We start from the raw sequence: 13,549 nt of genomic DNA on the forward strand, positions 1-13,549 counted from the left end.
GTGCACCACCTGCACTGCTGTTCCCAGGTTGTCTTGGGGTGCCGGTTGCACTGCTGCCAGGGGTGCTGGGTTCACAGGTGTGCCGTCACTGGTGGGAGCCCAGGGACCCAGGGACTCATATGCGGCCCCCCCGGCTGGTGAAGCGGGGTTGGGTCACCGCTTCTGCTGTGGCTTCTAATGCTTCTGGCCACAGACTCCACCTGCCACGGCGGGGGCGGGGGTGACAGGGGGCTGTTTTTTCTGTTCCTGCCCCATCTGCTCACAGTTGTGCCGGTCGGGCCACTCCAAGTTCATGCGGGCAGGACTGCCACCGCTCGGTGGGTGCTCTCACAGGCCAGGCATCTGCCACTCCGTGAGTGTTTGCACGCAGGCTGGGCTGCCCCTGCCTCCACTCACAGTCACGCTGGCTGCAGCTTGAGGACCCATGTCCTGCATCGTCGCCACCGTCAGGAGGAAGGGGCCGCTTCCCTAGTTCCAGGGCTTCCCGAGGGTCCGGTCCACCCACCTTCAGATGTATAGCTGTGTGGGGGATCAGACTGGGCCAACCCAAAATGTGTCTCTTTGGCTTGATTGTTTTTAAGAACAAAAGACTCTGAAAGGAACTCTGACCTCCCCCCAACTGCCTAAAAGAATTTAAAATAGAAGGGGCTATTCCAGGGATGGACTAATGCCATCACATAACTTTAATGTCATGTAAAACATGTGTCTCAGCTCACCTTGTCTGTAGTTGGCCCATTTACGTTTCCAACGCCGTGTAAATTGCCTTCCTCCTCTTTGAAATCCCAAACCACTACCCCCAAGGTCCTCCTCTGTCTAAAAAGCTAAAGCTGAAGATAATATTTAAACTGGCAGCTCGGCCGTGTTGGTGAGTTGTTCCCTTTTCCTGAGTCTCTCCCGTGTATACACGTTCTAAAGCTTTGTTTGATTTTCTCCTGTTACTCCATCTCGTGTCGATTTAATTTGTAGCCCAGCCAGAAGGACCTAAAGACGGTAGAGGGTTTGCCTTCCTCCCCTACAGCCGCATGGATCTCTCAGCATCTTGTTGTGCTGTGTAGGGAATCCCTGTGTCGGTCAGTAGACGTCTGTTTGGTTGTACCTTAGAGGGGAGAGGCGAAGGGAACAACTCATGCCACCATGATGCTGACGTCACTCTGATAAACTTTTAGCAGGAGTTACATTTTATGGCATGTGTACTTATTTTGTGTGTGTGTGTGTGTGTGTGTGAGGAAGATCAGCCCTGAGCTAACATCCATGCTTGTCTTCCTCTTTTTTTTTTTTTTTTTTTTTTTTTTTTTTTTTTTTACTGAGGAAGACCGGCTCTGAGCTAACATCTATTGCCAATCCTCCTCCTTTTTTTTTCACCCAAAGCCCCAGTAGATAGTTGTCTGTCACAGCTGCACATCCTTCTAGTTGCTGTATGTGGGACGTGGCCTCAGCGTGGCCGGAGAAGCGGTGCGTCGGTGCGCGCCCGGGATCCGAACCCGGGCCGCCAGCAGCGGAGCGCGCGCACTTAACCGCTAAGCCACGGGGCCGGCCCTGGCATGTGTACTTAAAACAACTTCCAAAATCTCTTTGGTAGCTTGAAACCTGGATGTTTGGCTACGTGAAATTAAGGGATAAAACATTAATTGAAGGGCCAGCCCCGTGGCTTAGCGGTTAAGTGCGCGCGCTCCGCTGCTGGCGGCCCGGGTTCGGATCCCGGGATCGCACCGACGCACCGCTTCTCCGGCCACGCTGAGGCCGGGTCCCACATACAGCAACTAGGAGGATGTGCAGCTGTGACAGACAGCTAGCTACTGGGGCGTTGGGGGAAAAATAAATAAATAAAATCTTAAAAAAAAAACATTAATTGAATAGCTAGATCGTTTCCAAATAGGATAAAATATTAGACCTTAACGACTAAATATAGGTTTATCCACTGTTGGCTTCTGAGGACAGAGAAACTGAAAGATGTTTGGGACTATTAATAAACATGTCTTGTGCTTTATGAAGAGTATGCTATGAAATGACATGTTTCTAAAAATTATAAAGTGTTCATAGGATTTGCCAAGCCACAAAATGCTAACGGACAAAACAGTTCACAGTTGCTTACCTCTTAGTTCTCACTAAAAATTAAGGTTTCTAGGCGTTATAAATTCTTTAATGAAGCCATCAATCAATCGATCAATCAATTAATTAAATTATCTGGGACATCGGCCCTGAGCTAACATCTATTGCCCATCTTCCTCCTTTTTTCCTTTTATTTTTTTCCTCCCCAGAGCCGCAGTAGATCGTTGTATGTCATAGTTGTACGTCCTTCCAGTTGCTCTATGTGAGATGCCGCCTCAGCATGGCTTGATGAGCTGTGCGTAGGCCCGAGCCCAAGATCTGAACCGGTGGACCCCCGGCAGCTGAGGCGGAGCACGCAAACTTAACCGCTACGCCACTGGGCCGGCCTCTAAAAGTTCTAACTAATATATGTGACTGAAGCTACTAACAATTAATAAGGGAAACGTCTTTGTCTTCATGGAAAGGAAGATGGATGTTTTCAGTGAAGACGGTATAAAAAATAGCCATTCTTGTTTCTTTAAAAAGCCTGTGAAAAGTGTGTGGGGAAAAAACAACTCTGAGGAAAAAGTTTTGTGTGTGGTCAAGTTGGTTAAGATGGAGATGGATTTGATTCGGTAACTGAGTTTTAGTATCAGAAGTAAGCTGGTGCAAAATTAGAATTTGGTTTCCTCTTTCTTAAAAGCATAGTCTTCTCTAACTTCCAGTCTGCTCTTGTTAAGGAAATTGTATCAGGTTTTGCTTTACCTTTGAGTGAATCTACACCAAGGACAGGAATTCTATGTTTAGTCAAAATACTTTCCTAGGCTCAAAAAGGAAGAGGCCTCTGTATGCAGAGGACTAAGGTTTTGGCTTTTTACCTGTTTTACTCTCTATGTTTGCCTTTTCAAATGTTTTTTTAATCTTTAATTTTCTTTTTTTGGCGGGGGGGCGGGGTAGGCCCTGAGCTGACATCTGTTGCCAATCTTCCTCTTTTTATTTTTTTTCTCCCCAAAGCCCTGCCACATATATTCTAGTTGTAAGTCCTTCTAGTTCTTCTGTGTGAGCCCACCACCGCAGCGTGACTACTGACTGAGAAGCGGCGTGGTTCCACGCCTGGGAACGGAACCTGAGCTGCCTGCCGAAGTGGAGCGCACCAAACTTTAACCCCTAGGCCATCAGAGCTGGCCCGATATTTTTTTGATTTCTCCATTGATCCAATAGCTGTTCAGTAGCCCGTTGTTTAGTTTCCACATGTTTGTGACGCGTACTGAGGCCCTGAGCTAACATCTATTACCAACCTTCCTCCTTTTTTCCTCTCTTTTTTTCTCCCCGGAGCCCCAGTAGATAGTTGTATGTATGTCATAGTTATACCTCCTTTTAGTTGCTCTATGTGGGACACTGCCTCAGCGTGGCTTGATGATCGCTGAGTAGGTCTGTCTGTGCCCAGGATCCAAACGGGTGAACCCTGGGCCGCTGAAGCAGAGTGTGTGAACATCACCGCTACGACACCTGGCCGGCCCCTCTGTTTGCCTTTCATAATCTTCTTTTCCTTTCTTTTTTGAGGGAAATAAGTGCACTGTTAAAAAAAAAAATTTAATGGCAGAAGATCTACAAATATTTTTTTGTACTTTCGTGGAACGGTTCAACGTCAACATTTACCTCATTTCAAACACACACACACACACACACACACACACACACACACACACACACACACACACGCACTCTCAGCGTGGCCTTGTACGGATGTACTGGAACTTGATTTCTTGAGTGGATGGCTGTGAAGTCTCTGCCTCCTACCCCCTACCATTTTTGTGGGTTTGCTTGTTTGTCGTGATGGTAAGGACTGCTGAAATCAGTATTCTTATCCCCACTCACTCATGCATTTGCACCCATGCTCCCCACCCCTGTGTGTTGTCTTTGGACCTTTTTTTGTGGCCCGTGCAGAGACACATTTTGTCTTTTAAACTTTGCTGTGGTCAAGTGTATCAGTCATTTCCTCAGTGGCCTCTGGGATTTGTCTGTCCGCCTTAGAAAGACCTTGTGGCCTGGAAGTGACAGGGTACAAACAATTCCTCCGTTCTTCCTCTGTCATTGTTGTCGTCCTCTGACGAGGCCTGCGTGGTTTCGGTTTGACAGTCCCCGCCCGCCACGTTTTCCGAAGCCCTCCCGGGAGCCAGGGAAGCACTCAGGCCACTCCGGGAAGCAGGTGCCGGCAGCCCCAGCCCCCCTGCTGGTGTCTCCGAGGGAATTTTCCACGTCTGCATCAGCCAGCCGGCCCGGCCCGGCCCAGGCCCGGCCCGGGAGTGGTGTGGGGAGTCTGTCTCCTTCCCAGCAACTGCCCCTCCCCCTCAGCTTTCCAAGTCCTCCTTCTGCGCCCGGGGTTGTGCCGTGCCGGCTGGGACCTCCGAGGTGGACGCCTGGGGGCCTCGCGGGACGCCCTCCCGGCCGCCCCAGGGTGAGAGTCATGATCCGAGGTGGGCCAGGACACGATCGGGGCGGTGGGCGGAGGCTGTGCACTCTCGCGGGCCCGCGCTCCGGATCCCTCCCTCCCTCCCGGGGACGTTTGTGCTGATTGTCCGGTGCCATCTAGCGGCCGCTTTTATATAGTTTCTGTGCTCCGGAGCTCCGGCGACATAGGCAAGGGAGGGGGACTGTTGAAGGACAGGTTGACGCAAGTAATCCATAACCAATCTATAAATCAGAATTGGGGTGAGTTTATTATGAGCCAAATTTGAGGACCACATAGCCCAGGGCCTTCCTTCCCCAAGGAAGGAAGGGCGCCAAAGAAGTGGGGTGTACCGCGTGGTTATATACCGTCAGAGTGTCTATCGCACAGGATTGGAATGTCCCTTTTACAGCACTCACGAGATTGCCCGGCCTGCCTGCCGGGCCTGCCTACCCGGCACAGCGATTCACACAGCAATTGATGAACACTGCAGAGAGCAGGTCTGTGGTCCCCAGCTGGGTGGTCACAGCGGGTCAGCAATCAATCCTTAGCCTAGAGAGAGAGAGGCTTACCCTCCAGGAAATGCTGATGTGGGGGAAGTTACTTTAGCTTAAGGGCATTTATTCTTGTCTTTGTGGCCTAGTAAATGCCTAAAGCAGATAGACAATCTATGCTCAAAGGCTACATCTGGCCCTTTTGGAAAAACAAGGTCAGGCTGAATTCGTTTTACACCAAATGGCTTCCTCATATACTCCAGTATATCCTATTGCTTGCCATTTATTTATCAGACATCTGTGTGGTTTCCCATCCGGGGCTGTGATGAACAGAGCTGCTGAGAACATTCGTGTCCAGGATTTTTCGTGAATGAACATGAAAGTTCTCGGGCCGCTCGGGCGTGGTGTCCTCCAGAGCACCCTTGAGCTTGATGCCTGCCTCCCCAGAAGGACTCACAGGGCTCCACGAAGCTGACTTCCTGGAGCTCCACCTGAGACCGCACGGCCCGAGCCCCCCCCACCCCCCCACGCCCCCCACCCCCCCGACCCCGCGCCAGAAATCACACTGGGGCCCTCAACCACCCAAGGCCCCAGCTAAACAAAGACACTCTTAGGAGGCAGGACGTTCCGAGGGCTTAGAGGTTGCAATTTTCTGTCGTCGTTTTTTTCTTGTCGTTGTTGCTGGTGAGTCTTGGAAACCCCCACGCTGTTTTCCGCAGTGGCCATGCCACTTTACATCACCACCAGGGAGGCGTGAGTGAGTGACTCGGCCTGTCCGTCCGCGACCTCGCTAGCAGTTTGATACTGTTCTCGTATTTTGCTGAAGGCATTCTGACAAATGTGTCCCGAGGATATCTCACTCCGATTCTCATTTGCATCTCCAGGAAACGGCTCACATCTTTTCACGTGCAGATTTGTAAATTCATCGGTTATCTCCTCCTCTCCATGTGAGATGCCTGCTCTGTCTTTTTGTTTATTGTGTATTTGGATTTTTTTTTTTCCCAAGATACTGCTACTGCATTTTGAGGGTTCTTTACAAATTCCAATCAGAGGTGTGGTTTGCACAGATTTTCTGCCCCCAGACTCTGTCCTTGGTCGTTTCGTCCTCTTAAGAGGGTGTTTCACAGAACCTAGGAGTTTAATTTTGATGATTTCCAATGTCTCCATTTCTTTTTATGGATCACGCTTCTGAGGTCAAGTCTTAAAATCTCTTTGCTGGCCCTGTACCCCCAATTCTTTCTCTTAGAATTCTTCCTCCTACAGCATGTTCTAGTTTTACTTCTTACATGGAAGTTGTTACTCCTGAGGTCCCGGTTGCCGTGACGAATGAAGCTCAACTCCCCTCTCTGCCTATTTCTCAAAAGGCCTGAGGCTGGACTACTGCTACAGATTCTTCTGATTTCGTGCTAAATGGACCCACCCGCACCCTCCCGTCCTGCCAGACCGGACCCTTGCACAAAAATCTCCACTTGAAGAGTGTTTTCACCTTAACCAGGACATAAACACCACCCGTGTCCCCACCACCACAAGCCCCCGCCCCTCCCCCGGCTCCCTCCCAACCCGTATAGCTAACACCCATGAAACAAAAATCTCCTGCTACCTCATCCACTTGAGAAGAGTCAGTCTCCTCTAAAGACCTTATCCTCGATGACTTACTGCTGCCTCCCTTTCCCTGGCACAATTCTCTCCCTGGATGTGCCCCATCTTAGACTCGCACAGCTCCACCGCTCGGGGGAGCTGGAGACGATATCCAAATTGGCTCAGACGGTAGCCTCCTCGTTTCAAAATGACCTACGCGTGACATCGGCCGTAAACGTGGTCCAGAAATCAGTGACTTTCGTGTGCCTCCGGTGAAATCCGGAGACCCTGGCATCTGGAACACATCTTCTCCACGTCCTTCAAACCTTTGCTCTCCCTCTTTACCCCTGATAGCCCGCCCGATGGTTCACGGGGAAATGAGATCCCGTCTGGCAAGAGCCGAGTCGTCTCCCCACCACGTGCGAAAAGAAAAGGCACGGGCCCACCCCCACCCATCTTATCCTTCTTCACCCACACCATCGTGTCATAAAAATGAGTGCCCCAGAAAAACGTGTCCCTCCTCCTGTCAAAAGCTGAAACCTCGGGTCAAACACTGAGACGGAAAGGACGCTGGGGTATTGTTTTGAGCTACACACAGACGCTTTTAAAGAGGACGACAACAACAAACGAGCAAAACCTTACCCCCATCAGGGAGCAGGTGCAAGAATGGAGTGCTGACTGACCCTCCTTCTTTGCTTCCTGGAAGCAGGAGGTCGGTCAACCAACCAACCAACCACCCTCCCCTCCACACACACACCCCGAGGAAGATGTCCTCTCTATCCCAGGAGGAGAGTGACGTTCTTATCTTATTGGCAAGGTCGGGAAGTTGAGGATGAGAGAATTCTGTACAAACGGACCTCGTTAACGATGTTTACTCTTCCAATCCACGAGCATGGAACATCTTTCCATCTCTTTCTTCTTCGATTTCTCTCGGTAACGTCTTACAGTTTTCAGCGTATAGGTCTTTCACCTCCTCGGTAAAGTCTATTCCTTGCTATTTTCTTCTTTGTGCGGTGATTGTAAATGGGAGTGTATTCTCAACTTCACTTTCCACTAGTTTGTCGTTAGTGTGTCGAAATGTAACTGATTTCTGTCTGTTGATTTGTATCTTGCAACTCGACTGTATTTGTTGATTATTTCCAGGAGGTTTTCGGTGGATTCCTGAGGGTTTTCTATATAGAGAATCGTGTCACCCGCCAATAGTGAGAGTTTCACTTCTGCCTGTCCGACTTGGATCCCTTTTATTTCCTTTTCTTGCCTCATCGATCTGGCTCAGACTTCCAGGAGTATGCCGAATAAGAGTGGTGAGAGCTGGCATCCTTGTCTTGTTCACGTTCTCAGAGGAATGGCTTTCAGTTTTTCTCCGTTGAGTATGAGGTTGGGCTGTGGGTTTGCCATGTGTGGCCTTCATTCTGTTGAGGTACTTTCCTTCCATGCCCATTTTCTCGAGAGTTTCTATCATAAATGGATGTTGGATCTTGTCCAATGCTTCCTCTGCCTCTATTGAGATGGTCACGTGGTTTTTATTCCTCATTTTGTTAACGTGGTGTGTTCACCTTGATTGATTTGTGGACGTGGAACCATCCCCACATGCCTGGAATAAATCCCGCTGGGTCGTGGTGGATGATCCTTGGGATGTGTTGTATTCGAGTCGTTAATATTTCCCTGAGGATTTTTGCATCGATGTTCATCAGTGATATTGGCCTGTATTTTTCTTGTTCTATGCTGTCCTTGTCCGGTTCGGATGTCAGAGTAATATTGGCCTCGTAGAATGAGTTAGGAAGCTTCCCCTCCTCTTTAATTTTTTGGAAGAATTTGAGAAGGGCAGATATTGAGTCTTATTTGGATGTTTGGTAGAACTCACCAGGGGAGCTGTCTTGCTCTGGACTTTTCTTTTCTGAGAGGTTTTTGATTACCGTTTCAATCTCTTTACTTGTGATTGGTCTATTCAGATTCTCTCTTCTTCTTCTTCTTCTTCTTCTTCTTCTTCTTCTTCTTCTTCTTCTTCTCCTCCTCCTCCTCCTCCTCCTCCTCCTCCTCCTCCTCCTCCTCCTCCTCCTCCTCCTCCTCCTCCTCCTCCTCCTTCTTCTGGAGGAAGATTGGCCCTGCGATAACATCTGTTGCCAATCTTCCTCTTTTTTCTCCCCAAAGCCCCACTACATAGCTCTGTATCATAGTTGTAGAGTTGTAGCTCTTCTATGTGGGACGCCACCTCAGCATGGCTTCATGAGCGGTGAGTAGGTCCACACCCAGGATCCGAACCAGGGAACCTGGGCCACCACAGCGGAATGGGTGAACTTAACCGCTACGTCACCGGGCGGGCCCTCTCTCTTTCTTCTTGATTCAGTTTTGGGAGGTCGCAGGATTCTAAGAACTTATCCATTTCTTCTAGGTTATCATCCTGTCTGTGGGCGTATAGCTTTTCATAACAGTCTCTTATAATCCTTTGCATTCCTGTGGTGTCTGTTGTAACTTCTCTTCTTTCCTTTCTGATTTTATCTATTTCAGTCTTCTCTCTTTTTTTCTCAGTGATTCTGGCTGAGGGTTTGCCCATTTTGTTTATCTTCTCAAAGAACTGGATCTTAGTTTCCTTTCTATTTTATGTATGTATTTTTTTAGTCTCTATTTCATTAATGTCTGCTGTGATTTTTATTATTTCCTTCCTTCTACTGACTTTGGGCTTTGTTTGGTCTTTTTCTAGTTCCTTTAGGTATAGGGCAAGCTTGTTTATTTGAGATTTTTCTTGTTTGTTGAGGTAGGCCTGTTTTTCTATTCATTTCCCTCTTAGCGCTGCTTTTGCTGCAGCCCATAAGTTTTGGTATGTTGTGTTTTCATTTTGATTTGTCTCTAGGTATATTTTTTTAACTCTAGTGAGGGATTACTATTTTTTTTGGGGGGGGGGCCTGGGAAACATTTGCCCTGAGCTAACATCTGTTGCTCATCTTCCTCTTTTTATTTACTTCCTCCCCAAAGCCCTGATACATAGTTGTCTATTCTAGTTGTAAGTCCTTCTAGTTCTTCTACGAGAGCCACCACCACGGCATGACTACTGACCAAGGAGTGGCGTGGTTCCACGCCTGGGAACCGAACCTGGGTTGCCGAAGTGGAGTGCACCAAACTGTAACCCCTAGGCCGTCATGGCTGGCCCAACGTTTTCTGATTTCTCCTGTGATTTCCTCATTGATCCAACAGTTGTTCAGTAGCCCGTTGTTTAGTTTCCACATGTTTGTGACACATATTGAGGCCCTGAGCTAACATCTATTAACAATCTTCCTCCTATTTTCCTTTCTTTTCTCCCCAAAGCCCCAGTAGATAGTTGTATGTCATACTTGTCCATTCTTCTAGTGACTCTATGTGGGATGCCACCTCAGCACGGCTTTAAGAGTGGTGTGTGTGTCTGAGCCCGTGATCCGAACCAGTGAACCCTGGGCCACTGAGGTGGAGCATGCGAACTTAACTGCTACGTCACTGGGCTGGGCGGTCCCCTAAAAATTCTAATTAATGTATGTGATTAGGGGGCCGGCCCTGTGGCGTAGCGGTTAAGTGCTCCCGCTCCGCTGCTGGCGGCCCGGGTTCAGATCCCGGGCGCACACCGACGCACGGCTTGTCAGGCCATGCTGTGGCGGCATCCCACATAAAGTGGAGGAAGATGGGCACGGATGTTAGCTCAGGGCCAGTCTTCCTCAGCAAAAAGAGGAGGATTGGCATGGATGTTAGCTCAGGGCTGATCTTCCTCACACACACACAAAAATATGTATATGTGACTAAAGCTACTAAAAATTAATAAGGGAAACACCTTCATATTCAAGGAAAAGGAAGAAGGGTGTTTTCAGTAAAGACGGTATAAAAAGTAAAGTTTTTTTTAAAAATAACTTTATTTATTTTTCCCCCAAAGCCCCAGTGGATAGTTGTATGTCATAGCTGCACGTCCTTCTAGTTGCCGTACGTGGGATGCGGCCCCAGCATGGCCGGAGAAGCGGTGCGTCGGTGCGCGCCCGGGATCCGAACCCGGGCCGCCAGTAGCGGAGCGCGCACACTTAACCGCTAAGCCACGAGGCCCGCCCGGTCAAGGGTCTTTTGTGTGTTTGCTTGCTTGCCTGTGGATGTTCAGTCGCCCTACTCCCATTTGATGGAGAGGCCATCTTTTTACTCCCGTGGGTTGCTTTTGCATGATGGCCAAAATTCAGTTTTGGCAGGTTTGGCCGGTTCTGTGAAACAATTAATGTTATTATTTTTAACCGGCAAAAGATCTACAACTTTCTTCGTGAAACAATTAATGTTATTATTTTTAACCGGCAAAAGATCTACAACTTTCTTCGTGAAACAATTAATGTTATTATTTTTAACCGGCAAAAGATCTACACCTTTCTTCGTTTTCTAGTTTCAGGGAACAGTTCAACAGGTATCTCATCTCAAACACACGCACGTGCAGACGCACACACACACACTCGCAGCGTGGCCTTGTACGGACGTACTGGAACCTGATCTGTTGAGCGGATGGCTGTGAAGTCTCTTCCCCCACCCCCCACCACTTTCTGTGGGTCTGCCCGCTTGTCACGACGGTAAGGACCGCTGACATCGATATTCTGGTCGCCACTGGTGCATTTGCACCCACGCTCCCCAGCCCCGCGCGCTGTCTCGGGACTGCGTCGCGGCCCGCGCGGAGGGAGACACGTTCGTGTCTCTTCAACCTCCGTGCGGTCAGGCGTCGCCGTCGTTTCCCCGGCGGCCTCTGGGCTTTGCCTGCCTGCCTTGGGAAGCCGTCGCGGGTTGGAAGTGACGGGATGCGGACAGTTGCTCCGTCGTTCCCCTGTCGTCGTCGTCCTCTGACGACTCGCCCGGTTTCGTTTTGGCGGTGCCCCGCCCGCCGCGTTTCCCTGAGTCCTCCCGGGAGCCCGGGAAGCGCTCGGGGCCACCCCGGGAAGCCAGCCGGTGCCGGCAGTCCCGGCGCCCCTGCTGGCGTCTCTGAGGGAATGTTCCCCGTCCCCTCACGGGCGAGCGCCCGAAACACACACGTTTTCCGAGTCCCTCTCCGGCGGCCGGGGTCGCGCCGTGCCGGCTGGGAGCCCCGAGGCGGATGCCCCCTGGCCGCGCCGGGCCGGGAGATGGGACCCGGGGTGGGTCGGGACGGGGTCGGGCCGCCAGGCGGCCCGGCTGCGCGCCCCGGCCGGCCAGGGATCCGGATCCGTCCCGCTGACGTTCGCGCCGGTTGTCCGGTGCCACCTGGCGGCCGCTTTTATATCGTTTCTGTCCTCCGGAGCTCCGGCGACCTCGGCAAGGGAGGTGACTTGGCCGCGGTGACCGAGGCGGAGTTCCGGGAGGCCGGTGGCAGTGGCGGGATCGGTCCCGGTCGTGCCGGGGCGCGGGCGCGTCGTCCGCCGGGCGGAGATTGGACGTGCAGGAGAGTGTGGGGAGGTGGCTGTCGCCGCGCTCCTCGAGGCCGGCGGGTGTGCGGGGCCGCCCGGACGGGTCGACCAGCAGACGCCGGTGCCACTGCGACCCTCGGGGACCGACCGGGGCCGGCGAGGTGGGGGGGGTTCCCGAGCCCGGCTGGCGTCCCCCGTGCGGCCCGGGTCGTCGGGCCCTCCGTGTCACCGGTTTCTTGCTCGCGCCCCGCTCCGGAGGTCGGGGACCGGCCCGGGCCTTGCGGGGAGGCCCGTGGAGGGCGAGACCGCGGCGGCTCGGCCGCGGGCACGGGTGGCTCCGGGTCGTCGGACTCGACTTTTCTCACCGCGTTTTCCGAGTCCCGCTCTGGCGGTGGGGACCGACCGGCCCGGGCCGTCCGTGGTGGCGGCCCGGTCGTCGGAGGCGACTCCGAGGGATGTTTTTCAAGTCCCGCTCCGGAGGAGAGCGCGGACCGGCCCCCGCCCTCGAGGGTGGGCCGGGGAGAGGGCGTCCCCGTCCCGGACACGTGACCGCGTGGGTCCGGGTCGTCGCGCTGGATTTCTATCGCCAAGTTTTCCGAAAGCCTCTGGGTCCGGAGGTGGGGACCGGCTCGAGAGGCAGGTGGAGCCCCGGGTGGGGTAGGGGGGCACGTGGACGGACGCCGGCCTGCCCGGGTGGGGCCCGGTCGCCTGGGGCGCCTCTGAGGAATCTTTTTTTTCCCCAAGTCCTGCCCCGGAGAGGAGGATGGACCGGCCGCCTGCCCTCGAGGGCGAGACGGCGAGGGTGTACCCGGCCGGGCGCGGGTCCCGCGTGCCCCCGCGCCCCCTCTGCCGCCGCACTTCCGGGGTCGACCAGATGGTCGCGGGGGCTCCGGGGCTGGTGGCGATGGGGTGGTGCCGGGGGCCTGGTGACCGGGCCCGTGATCCAAGGGGTGCCGCCGTGATCCGTGGGTGGGCCCCGTCGCCTGGTGCGGCCATTCTTTCGCCCGAAATGGTCGTTTTTCGCTGCCAGATAGGTGCTGACACGCCGTCTCCGGACGTTTGTCGCCTGGGAGTCGTTGGGCCTCTGGACGCGCGTGGCGGGGCTCCGGGCTGTGACCGTGGGGTGGAGGCCCGGTTCTGCCCCTGCCACTTGAGCCCGCCCGCCTGGGCTGGGCCTGCGCGCCGGCTCCTGTGCGTCCCAGGTGTCCCGATCCGCGGTGCCGCCTCCAGTCTCCAGCACCCGAGGGCGGCGGGGGAGGTGGCGCGGGTCCTCTACCCGGTGCGCTCCCCGCCGCAGGCAACCCCGGTGCGGTCGCGACTACCCCACGCCTCGGGCTCCCGCGCCACCGCGTGTCAGGCGTTCACCTCCTGGGGTCGTGGCCCGCTGCTGCACGACTCCGGGGTGGGGGGGGAAGCCGTGAGGCTGAGGCAGTCTCTCCCTCGGTGACTGTCGCTGTGCTTGTTGTTGTCTCCGTGAGGCGTGTCGCGCCGCGGTGATCGATGTGGTGATGTCGCGCTCTCCTGGGCCGGGCCTAAGCCGTGCCAGGCGAGGGACGGGCGTTTGTGTCAAACGGGCCCGCTCTTCTCGCTCTGCCCACGGGCCCCTCGCCTCTCCTCCCCGCCCGTCGGTGGTG

The sequence above is a fragment of the Diceros bicornis genome, unplaced genomic scaffold (assembly GCF_020826845.1).
Source record: "Diceros bicornis minor isolate mBicDic1 unplaced genomic scaffold, mDicBic1.mat.cur scaffold_545_ctg1, whole genome shotgun sequence".
Taxonomy (NCBI): domain Eukaryota; kingdom Metazoa; phylum Chordata; class Mammalia; order Perissodactyla; family Rhinocerotidae; genus Diceros; species Diceros bicornis.